This window comes from Moschus berezovskii, chromosome X, assembly GCF_049115385.1.
Source record: "Moschus berezovskii isolate FMDL1 chromosome X, NW_MosBer_1.0, whole genome shotgun sequence".
Classification (NCBI taxonomy): domain Eukaryota; kingdom Metazoa; phylum Chordata; class Mammalia; order Artiodactyla; family Moschidae; genus Moschus; species Moschus berezovskii.
The window spans coordinates 47175172-47187326 of NC_142488.1; the positions used below are offsets into that span (position 1 = coordinate 47175172).

A 12155-nucleotide genomic window follows, 5' to 3' on the forward strand; every position below is an offset into this window, starting at 1 on the left:
ATCATTCTTTACATTTGTGATATGCATTGTTGTTGCCAAAACCCTTTTTACCACTGTAATTATATCATTTGATACTCATTAACTCTCTCTAGTTAGCAAGTTAAGAATGATTAACCCTGCTTTTTGTATGGGGAAACTGAGGCTCAGAGAGGTTAAGTAACTGCAGAAAGCACTCAGCTAATGAATAAGGGAAACAGGACTTGAGTGGGAGACAGAAGACTTTGACTTTAGGCTGCATGGTCTAGAGGGCGTAGAACAGGGAAATGAGTATTGTTTCATAAAGGCCTGGACTTAAACCGTAGTCATGATTAAGCCAGAGTTCTGAGGCTAGAAAAGAAGTTGCAGCTTTAAACATTAGGCCCTTTCCCTGTTCTGCTACTGCTAAGTCACTTCAGTCGTGTCCGACTCTGTGTGACCCCGTAGACGGAAGCCCACCAGGCTCCCCCATCCCTGGGATTCTCCAGGCAAAAACACTGGAGTGGGTTGCCATTTCCTTCTCCAATGTGTGAAAGTGAAAAGTGAAAGTGAAGTCGCTCAGTCGTGTCCAACCCTTAGCGACCCCATGAACTGGAGCCTACCAGGCTCCTCCATCCATGGGATTTTCTAGGCAAGAGTACTGGAGTGGCTTGCCATTGCCTTCTCCGTTCCCTGTTCTAGTAGTTGCTAAACCTCCCTTTAGTCTCTCCTAAAATATCACAGGGCTTCCTTGGTGGCTCAGTGGTAAGGAATCTGCCCACTAATGCAGGAGACTCAAGAGATGTGGGTTTGATTCCTAGGTCAGGAAGATCCCCTGAAGGAGGAAATGGCAACCCACTCCAGTATTCTTGTCTGGAGAATCCCATGGACAGAGGAGCCTGGCAGGCTCTAGTCCATGGGGTTGCAAAAGAGTCGGACATGACTTAGTGACTAAAGAATAACAACAACAAAATATCATGAGTGAAGAATAAAATTTAGAGAGAATTACAGTAGTTGGGGTCTCTGAGTGGATGTCCACCTGTCATACTGTTCATGTTCTGCCTGCTTGGGGCCTGGCCTGACACTTGTTTCGCAGCTGGCTTTCTGTCACCCTTCTTGCTGATGTCAGACTACTGTCTTCAGGGCTGGTCGAGCTTTCCAGCTGATTGGGCCAATAATTTACATGACTTTGCTTTGCTCTTGGGTGCATGGATGTTGCGTGTTAGGAAGTGAGAATTGTTTGAGGATTGCTTAGGCCTAGCTAACATGGGGTCTTGTTTGGACCTTGGTGGGAACATGAGCATTGGTCCATCTTGTTGAGTGGAAGAGGTATTGGGAAATTGTGAAAAGAGCACTCTTCTGGAGTTGAAGAACTGGAGTTTAGTCTGAGCTCTGCTGCTAGCTTCCCAGAGCAATCTTGGCCAGGCCTTTGCCCTTTTGGGGACTATGGTGTATTCTACAAAGAATTGATTTGGCTCATGTCTGAGGGCCATTCCTGCTCCGAAAGGCTGTAATGTATTCAGAGATGTTACATTCCCTCAGTAATTGTGCCTGGTCTGCCCCACCTTGGGTAATGGGTTTGTGGCACACATCTCAGATATGCTGTCATTCTGTGTGATACTGGGCCAAATGGCAATTCTACTAGCTCTGAGAGGTTGAGAGTGATCAGCTACACCTGGCTTTAGAGGAGAAACCTTCATAGAAAAGCTTTGGAAATGTTATGGAGTATAATTGGGTGGAGGGTTAGGCAGGCAAGGGTGGCAGGAGTCAGACATGACCTGATCTGAGTAAGGAGGGGAGAGATGCTCTGGAAAGGTAGTTCTTGGGGAGCCCACCAGAAACAGGCAGTAGGATGATATCATGAGGTAGACAGTTTAGTGTAGTTCCTGGTCACAAGTAGTTGGTAAGCCCTCAGGAATGTGACACTGTTACTAGGAACTATATCACTAGAACAGTCAAAGGCTGTGGAAACAGCTTTCCTTTGTCACCATCCCCATAGTGTAGTGTGAGTTTCTTGTCGGCAAATGAAAAAACCCATTTTGTAACAGCAGATAGGCCTGATCCTTCAAAAGAAGGAAAATTCATAATGCTTGCTTAATGTTAAAGCATGTGAGGTTGAATTTACTAGTGTTGATACATTTTAGTTTTTTTTTCCTTGTGGATTTGAAGCAAGGTTAGGAAAAGTGGGAAATTTGAACTCACGACCCTAGTGGCCCTAAGGGCTAGAATGAAGGTGGAGTTTAACTGTTAGGGCTGCCTTCCTTATAGTAGAGTGTTGAGTTCTTCATGAGACCAGCCTTCTGATCCATTGGGAAAGTCCAGCTTGCCTATACAGTTAATTGGTCTTGGCCAGCTTGTGGAAGCACGTTGTAAACTCAGGTCTTGGCTTAGGGCTTTGGGCATCAGTATTATTTTTAAGAGCTCCTCTGCCACTACTGCTAAGTCACTTCAGTCGTGTCCGACTCTGTGTGACCCCATAGATGGAAGCCCACCAGGCTCCCCTGTCCCTGGGATTCTCCAGGCAAGAACACTGGAGTGGGTTGCCATTTCCTTCTCCAATGTGTGAAAGTGAAAAGTGAAAGTGAAGTCACTCAGTCGTGTCCGACCCCTAGCAACCCCATGGACTGCAGCCCACCAAGCTCCTCCATCCATGGGATTTTCCAGGCAAGAGTACTGGAATGGCTTGCCATTGCCTTCTCCGATACATATGCGTTAGTATACTGTATTGGTGTTTTTCTTTCTGACTTACTTCACTCTGTATAACAGGCTCCAGTTTCATCCACCTCATTAGAACTGATTCAAATGTATTCTTTTTAATGGCTGAGTAATATTAAATCCCAAACCTTATTTACCAGGTTTTCATTTCCTCATCTTCGAGATAAGAATACTAGTCCACATGACCTCCTCTTCCAAGGTTCTCAAATTCTGTGACTCCAACTATGGAAAAAAGCAAGTCATGACCACCGCACCTGGACAGAGAAGAGCCCCTCTAGGATATTCTAATTCTGAAGCCTCTCCATGTTACATCTGAGAAAACTGAGCCTGAGAAATGGAGGTCCATACTGGTGCCCACACAGCATGAATATTGCTGAGCTGAGCTGAGACTGTCTAGGGCTCTTTCCACTCCATTTGTAGCTGGAAGTAAAGGTGACCCAGACAGCTCATTCATGCATCCTCTAAACTTGGTTTTGGGGCCTGGATGAGATGGGAGTTATGCACCATGCCACCTGCCCCAAGTACTAGAGGAAGGGGTGAGGTTCAAAAAACTAACTGAACCCCAGGGAGGTAAGCAGCTCTCTTTAGAGCTCGAATCCAGTGTCTGGGCATGTGCATGCTGGTGGTGGTGTGAGAGAAAGGTTAGGACAGGATGCAAAGTGAGTAATACTGTGGGCACCAAGGCATTCAGTTTGTGGGAACATTACACAGAGTTGGTGAGTAAGAACCCAAGGACGTGGTGACCTCATTCCTCAGTTACAAATAGAAGTGCTGGGCTGGGACCCTGCCCTGTGTCCAAGGTAAGGTGCTTTGGAACTGAAGACTGTTGATTCTCTACTTCCTGCTTAAGCTGGATAGCCTTTACATCTGACTAGGTCCCAGTCCCTGCTGCTCCTATACTTTCAGAGTACACCAATCTCTGTCATAAGCCCTGACACCATATCACAGTCTGGTCTTTTATTATTTTCCATTGTTTTGTATGCGGTACCTCAGTTGAAGAATAAATTCCTTTTTTGATAGGAAATAGGACTTTATTCCTAGTCTTTCCAGGAGCACATGAAGGTACTTAGTGGAGAATGAGGCAGCACTTGGAGGATATCTTGGTTTCTTTTCTCCCTGCCCCAGCCTCCAAAGAAACTTTTGATTTGAAGAGGATGGTGACTGGGAGCTTTTGGGTAAATATACCACACACTGCATTCTGTGGGATCTAGTCATTACATTTTTTCACTACTAGATGAGGAACCCTTTGAAATAGGGGCTTGTTATAAGCTCTGTATTCTGTGTATTCTCAGAGATTGTCGGAATCTCTGTATTCTCTTAATCTCTGTATTCTGTAGTACCCTGCTCCACACTTTGCAGGTGCTCAATAGCTGCTGAATTGATTTGGAGGCATTTCTTCTCCTGTTCCCTCCCTTGAGTCAGGCTAGTTTCTCTGGAAACCTTCTATTTCCTGGGGAAAGAATCTGAAAGCTGGTGAAGAGGAAAGGGCTGTATCTGAACATTGGCTGTCAGTGGCATCCCTTGTATCCAGAAGCCCACAGTTCTTAGTATTAGTTGACTTTTAGCGTACACATGCTTTCAAATATATGTTTGTTTGTTTGTTTTCCTATGGGAGGGCAAATATGAGGAGTCAGGGCATGGGGTGGGAGGTTAGAAGATGGACATTCCTGAATGGTTGTTTCTTTTTACCAATTCCTTGTGAGAGAAGTGCTAACTGGACCCTGAAGTTCCTAGACGTCCAGAGGAGAAAGGCTTGTATGCAATGTTGGCCACTGATGGAGGTCTTTATCCTTGGAGGGTTGGCATTAGTTTCATTCTTAGCTTTCCCTCCCACTGAGTTTGGCAGCTCCAACTTGATTTCCTTTTATTCTCCAAATGTTTTCTAAGGGGATAGGGAGGGAAGCAAGCCACATATGTCCTTCTGTTTCTTGAGCCCCTAGTAGGCTGGCTGGGAAGGTCTCCTTTATCTTTCTTCTTCATACATGCCACTTGCTCTTCAAGACCAGATGTTTGAGCCAGAGGCCTAGGGATCAAGCTCTCACTGACTCAGCCCCTTTTCTGGGGCATGTTATTGAGGGGGTTCAGCTTGGCACAGGGCCCTTCTGGTATGTGAATGAGCCTTTCAGAAATAGATGTTTAGTAGTCTAAGCTTATTATCTCTGCACACCACCCCCCCCGCCAATACCCTTACTTAGGAAGGGAATAGGCTACTGTGTATGATGATCTGGTCCAGTTTTCTTTGGTTAACTTTCAGATAACACTCTTGCTGCCCATCTTCTATGGGAAGTAGAATGTGAAGGAGCTATTGGTTCAGGTTTGAGGTGTTGCAGATAGTGAATGGAGTTACTAGTCTAGTCTAGCAATTAGCAAACTTGTCCGTGAGGCCTGCTTTTTTAAGAATAGGCTTCAAATTTTAAAAGCATTGTTAAAGAGAAAAAAAGAGGACTATGCAACAGAGACCATATGTGGCCCATAGAAACAGTTTGCCAACCCGTGGTACTTTATACTACCAATTTATTATACACCAATTTCTTATAAACTCATAGTTTCTCTTTCTTGAGCCAAGCACATGGTAGGCCTTTGGCTCTCTTGATTAATGACCGAGATGTTTGTAGCTAGCCCCTTCTGTGTTGGATGCTAACTAACAAAACCACTGTATCTCCTTCTGGTATATACTTGGTGTCTTAGTCACTAGGGGTTAGAATTAGGATTGTATTCTTCTTGGAGGAGAAAGAACCTGACAAATGATGCTCTCCTCAACCTCTCTCTTCCTGTGAAAGACTTAGCTTTTTATCTCAGATGGCCCCAAATCTTGTAAGTAAGCAGCTCCTGTTGATGGTAATTACAGAGATTTGAAAACAAATGACAAAAGTCCAAAGTTGAATACGACAGGGGATTCCGGAGCTGGGGATAACTCTTCCTGCTCCTCCCCCCAACACTTCATCCCTGGCTATTTTGCCTCCTAAAATCAAGCGTAACTTTTTGAGAAGGTGCCTCTTTTGTGTTCTTTCCAGACTATGCCTGAACAGAAGGAATCCTGGGTACTTTTAGAGCAAGATACTGAGACTATCTGTTGTAGGAGTGATATCAGAGTGTAGCTCTTATCCTGACAGGGAGGCATTCTAAGTTCCATCTGGAGCCCTTACATCCAGCATTCTGGAAGTTTGCATTTTGTTAACTGTTGTGTGTTTATGTGGGTACAGCCTGTTTGGGCACCCATGCCCATTCTTGCCAAGTGCCTGGGAATGGAGAGAGTATGGTGCCAAAGATGAGTCATTCTTCTGGAAAAGTCAGGATTATAAGAGGTGTTGCACCAGATCTGCTTTAGAATGTTTTCTTTTCTCTCTTTTGCTGCCCCTACCCTTCTCCAAACACACCTAGGATTGTAGTTCCCCTGTCTATGCTCCTTTAGATCTGGACAGCTCAACCATTGAGCTTCCTGAGGGGTAACCAGGGCTGCTCCTCCTCTCTCCTTCCCTTCTGTCCCCAAAGCCCTACACCTCTACCCAACGGTATAGAAGATTTGTGGAATGTGTAAAGATGTTCTGACTCTTAGGGACTAAAGCATACTTGTGAATAGTCAGTGAATGAGGTTAGCTTAAATGATTTTAAGGTGACAGTTAATGGTGAGCATTCCAAGTAGAGTTGCCTCATGTTTTTCTCATGACTTCTTTGGGAGGGTGTCTGGTCAGTATTGTTCAAGGTGACTTGAAAAAGGAGGATAGTAACCATAAGATAAATCAAGTGTGCCAATTGTGTAGAAATATTTTCAACCATTATGTATAGCTGCATGACTTTGAGTAAGGTATTTAGCCTTCTGAATTTTAGTTTTCCATCTTTATTTTTTAGATAATTTATTATTTTTTTATTTATTTTTGGTTGTGATGGGTCATTATTGCTGTTCAGGGGTTTTCTCTTGTTGGGACAAATGGGGTGCATGGGTTTCTCATTGCAGTGGCTTCTGTTGTTGTGGAGCACAGCCTCTAGGTGCACAGGCTTCAGTAGTTGCAGCACATGGGCTCTAGAGCCCAGGCTCAGTAGTTGTGGCCCATGGGGTTAGTTGCTCTGTGGCAAGTGAAATCTTCCCAGACCTGGGATCAAACCTCTGTCCCTTGCATTGTTAGCCACTGTACCACCAGGGAAGTCTTTCATCTTTAAAATGGAGATAAAAATGATACCCATTTCCTTGGAATTTAGGAGAGAGAAAAGAGCTCGTGCAGGATGTCTGGTATATTGAAGGTGCTTGATAAAAGCCCTATTTCTCGTAATTTATTTCATTGTATTTTGCTCTCTTTAAGTATTTGAGATAAAATAATTTTAGGACCCTAGTTTAGGCTTTTCCTCTAATTTGTAAATGTGTTCCCTGCACTGTACTATCTTTCACTGCAGCCTGATGAGGGGAAACAGTATAAGAATTTATGCGGGTACATCTTTTGCTCTGCAAAGAGCCCCAGCTCTGGGGAGCCTTGAAAGTCCCAATATTAGGGAGTAGGGTAAAGGAGAAGAAATATTATGAAACCCGGGTTAGATAGGATGGTTGTGGGATGGGTAAAAGAGAGAATGTGCAGAGGGGAAAATGGTTAGAGGAACCATTACTCAAGAAGGCAAAACAGTTTGTGGGTCCCTGCCCCTTTGCAAAAGCCAGGCAGCCATAGCTGAGGCCCACCCCAGCCCTTGCTGTGCTGGTAGTTTGCACTTCCTTTGTGTGTGTGTGTGGGGGGTGTAAGGTACAAGGTGGGTCTTAGTCTGGTCACCCTTCCAGATATGCCTGTGAGTAGACAGGCTTTCTATATGGACTGAAAGTGGGTTGTAATGGGATCTCTCAAGATCTGGAGAGTGGTTCTCCCGAGGTTTGTGGAAGCTAGGGTAGGAAGTCCTCATTAAGCTAAGCTGGTACCTCAGTGGGACTGTGCGGGGAAAAAAAGCCAGCTTCCAACATATATCTTGTATATTAGGCCACCTTGTCTGGCTTTGTCTTCAGGGATTTCTGTCTCTGCTTGTGGCACACCCCTCCCCACATCTGATGAACTGCTATTCAATACTGTGGTGGTGGAAAGGTCTCTAGTGTATTCTCTTCTGATAGTTTCTGGCAAGAAGGTCGGGGAGCTGGGCAAGGAGGCCTTGACCCTTAACTTTGTACTTTTGGGAGGGATTTCATGAATTGTAAATTTTCCTGTGCCATTTGAAGGGCCTACGTTGTGTTTCTTTCCTCTGTGTCCTTGTACAGGCTATTTGTCTACCTGGAATACCTTGAGCTTCCCTTTCCCTGTAACATATTTTCCCTGTGAAAATATTTTATCATTCAGGACAGGTCTGCTCTTTCTCTAGAAACCTGCTCTCCTGCCTTCTCCATTATAGCCTGGGTTCCCTTTATGTTTCCACAGTTCCCTCTGATTACCTCTATCACTGCTCTTGCTGTACAAATGTATGTGGTACATACTCATACTCAATCACTGTCATGTCTGACTCTTTGTGACGCCATGGAGTGTAGCCCGCCAAGATTCTCTGTTCATGGGATTTTCCAGGCAAGAATACTGAAGTGGGTTGCCATTTCCTCCTCTAGCCCATCTTCCCAACCCAGGCATTGAACCCACGTCTCCTGTGTCTCCTGCATTGGCAGGTGGATTCTTTATCACTGAACCACCTGAGAAGCCCTGTCCAACATGGTAATTCCTCATTTACTTGCAACCCCTCCCCTATAAGAAATACTGCCACATGCTTGCTCATTTACTTTTACATATGTACATGTGCAAACTTTAGAATCATCATCTCATGGCCTGGTCTATGCTGGATGTCTTATAACTTAGTGGTGTGTGGAACAAGCATGTATATATATGTGACTGTCGGGAATGGAGGTCTCTTCTGAAACACCTGAGGTAAGTAACAGTTGGCCCTATTTGCTTTCTAGGCCTTATTAGAATTATAAGTAAAGTTTTGGGCTCAGTCTGGATTATGGAACATTATCTATTGCCTGGGAGGCTGCTGGGTAATTTCTGTAGAGATTGTAGTGGGCCTTTTCCCTGCTGCTATCTAAAGAAAGTAAACCAAAGTTAGGGTAGGGGTGCTTCTTACTCTACCTGAAGAACTCTGATGTATGTATGTGTTTGGAGTAAATGATTTCATGTATGCTTACCTTAGCATTGCTGCTGCTGCTGCTAAGTTGCTTCAGTCGTGTCCGACTCTGTGTGACCCCATAGACGGCAGCCCATCAGGCTGCCCCGTCCCTGGGATTCTCCAGGCAAGAACACTGGAGTGGGTTGCCATTTCCTTCTCCAATGCATGAAAGTGAAAAGTGAAAGTGAAGTTGCTCAGTCGTGTCCGACTCTTGGCAACCCCATGGACTGCAGCCCACCAGGCTCCTCTGTCCATGGGATTTTCTAGGCAAGAGTACTGGAGTGGGGCACCATTGCCTTCTCTGCACCTTAGCATTAGGGGGTACAAAATTTGTAAGTTTCTGGTGGTAGGGGTGCTAAAAACCCTGGTATTATTGGTTGGATAAAGTTAAACAGTTTCTACTGGTCTTAGTAAATTAGTAGCTGAGCTTGTGGTTTGGAGGGCAAGATGTGGCTTTATCAACTCAAAAAATACAAAGCACCTTTTAGAGAAGTTATGTTAATTGTGTAGGAACCATAACTAATAAGCTGGATGTCATGTCTCTGTTCTCTTACTGACTGCTTCCCTCACTGTTCCCTAAAACTTTTCTAAAACAGTCATAGATGCTCAGAACTCAAGGGCATTACTTGGGCTCTCTATAACTCTGCTTTCAGGAAGGTGACTATAACAAAAGTGAAGACTGTGGCTACAAACAGAGGTACCCTAGGGCAGGTGTGACACCAGATGCCACTTTTCAGCCTTTAACACATCCACTGGAAATGGGTGCTAAGAGTTGGTATTTCCATAAGGCCTACGTGATAAATCTTGTTCCTTGATAAGTGCTAGAGTTAGATTGGCCTGCAAGATTAGGTGTAAGAAAACAGCAGGCTGGTTGGGACTGGGGATGATTTGTTTAGGGGTAATTGACCAAGTTCTCACTGAAGGTCTGCACTTAGTGAGGCAGCACTGTGGAATGGCATCTGCCTTCTGATTTCTCACCCTGTATGAATGAGGAGGCCCTCCCTGAACATTCAGATGGAATGTTCAGCCACATACTTTGCTACTTATAGTCTGGGAAGGGAAGACAAGGAGGAGTCAGGGTGTCAGCTGGTTAGAGAGGAGTGAAGGGAAATTGAAAGGTGAGTGGGCTCAGACTGGTATCCTCTCTCCATTTTTTCCTCTGATCTTGTTGGGAGAGCTGTTCCTATTGGCCTGAAGTCATTTTCTTTTACCCAGTGGCCAAAGCACTCTAGGCCCATTAAGACCCTGTGCAAATCACGTTGCTTTAGCAGAAATGTTGATATTGGCATCTAAAATCCATGTGTAGTGAAACTTCAGTGATATTTGGAAGCCTTTAAAAAATTTACTGTAGTTTTGCACCTCCTGGTTCATTGATCAAGGAAGAGCATTGGCATGTTTTGTTTTCAAATATAGAAGTTGCCTATTTGTGTTTCCTCAGAAAATTCATTTTTCCAGAAGTACTTTGGACCATCACCATCTTTCTGTAGACATGGATCCTCCAGTGTGGAAGATGCCTCCATAGTTAGCTGGTCACTCTTCCTGTCCTTTTCTGTGAAAGTGGGAGGTTACGGCAGATTTTTCAGCTTGATGAAGCAGATTACTCCAGCTCCCTCCCTAGTCAACCAAAGCCTCCTCCAGGGAGGGGAAGTGTGGTAATGACATTATCTTTCCCCAGGCAGCCACATGTTCTCTGAGAACAGGATGTGGGGAGGGCTGGGCCCCAGTCACAGGGTATGGGGGTGGGCGCGGGAAAGTGGGCTGGTAGTGTGGCCATGTGGGTTGATGCCTGCCTCCTTGGCTTTGAGAGGCATGAGGAGCCCTTCTTTTCTCAAGTGTTAATTCATGTGTACACCCACCCACCTACCCACCCACCCATGACATGTCTAAGAAAGAACTGTAAACACCTATGAGTAAGGAGCAGCTCTTCAGGCTGGAGAAACTCAGTGGCAAGGAGTGGGTGGGCTCAGGCAGCCTGCTCTACCAGCCCATGCCTTATGACTCTGTAGCCATAGGCCATTTTAGCAAGGTTTTGTCAAGGGAGCTGGGCTCCACTAGAGAATGTGGTTGCTTTGTTGCTTCTTCCCAGGCCCTCGTCAGTCCCCTCCCTACAGATGGCTCCCTAGCACACTGAGGTGATTTGAATGTTCAGTTTCCTTTTGGCCCCGTCCTCTTCTTTTCCCTGCCCCCACTACTTCTGCTGGGGACCTTTGGAGATGTGCTGCCTGGGGTGGGGAAAAGAGGATGTAGCTAGCTTCCTGTGCAAGAGAGGGTGGGGCGCCCGCCTTCCTGCCTGTCTGCCCACCCTCCCAGCTGCCAGTGCTTGAGGAACCGACTGTAGAGTTAAGTTCAGAGTCATCAGAGGCATAAGGGCTCTCTGGGGCATAGGGATGAGGTTTTGTTCTTCTTGATCTCTCTTTACAGTTCTCCACCAACAGGGATTGCTGGGCTCCCTTTTCCTAGAACCACAAGGCAAAAAAGTACTTTTAGGCACCAACTGGTCCAACCATCTCATACCACAGATAGGGAAACTAAGCCCCAGGGAGTCTTTAAGTCCTCAAAGGAACCAGTGGCAGAGTTGAGTAGAATTTTACAAGGTTCGAACTGAAGCTCCCTCCCTCCCCCAAGCTGCTCATCCAGTGGTTGGCAAACTGTATTTGGCCAAGCTGCTTGGGGTAGCCTTCCTTTGACCAGAACAATTCTACTTTTATGTACATTATATCTTGAAATTTCATGTGATTTTCTGTTTGGGAAAGTGAAGAGGCAGGAAGCTGCTGAAAAACGCAATAAAGTTGAAAACAACTGATCAAGACCTACCCAGTACAATTGATCACACTTTGACCTAAGAGGAAAGGACTATCTCAAGGTCACTGGTCCACTATTCTTGGCTGATTACTTCCAGCTAATAGGGTGGCTCCCTCGACTATAGGAAAGATTGTTCCCATCCTGTGTTGCCTTGATCTTCTCCCATCCCAAGGAGAGCCCCTCTTGTAGCGCCCTGAGACAAGAGGTAGAGGCCATTAAATTTATTGGATGAAAGAAATGATAGCAAGTAAGCCTTTGGAAGGAGCTTCTTGCAACCTTAAATAAGAGAAAATTGGGAGGGCAAAGTTCCAAGTTCGGAGGACCTGGGTTCTAGTCCTGTCTCCTTCACACTTGGACAAACTGCCATTTACCTCACTGAACCTCCATTTCTCCTGTCTATAAAATAGTGCTGATCTGTACTCTGTCTTTTGTACAGACTCGAGTTCAGCAAGAGAATGCATGTGGACAAGTGTCTTTTTTATTGCTTAACTGATTTTAATAACATTACATAAAGCCCTTACGCTTGATATAATTGTTATGCAAAATACATAGATGAATACTGTCTTCAA

At 45.1% G+C, this 12155-nt stretch overlaps 1 protein-coding gene across 1 annotated transcript in view; it reads left to right on the top strand.

Annotated features, from left to right (window-relative positions):
* Window positions 1-12155, top strand: part of MSN (moesin) — a 78147-nt gene that overhangs the window by 23479 nt on the left and 42513 nt on the right. The gene's annotated exons all lie outside the window — the stretch shown is intronic.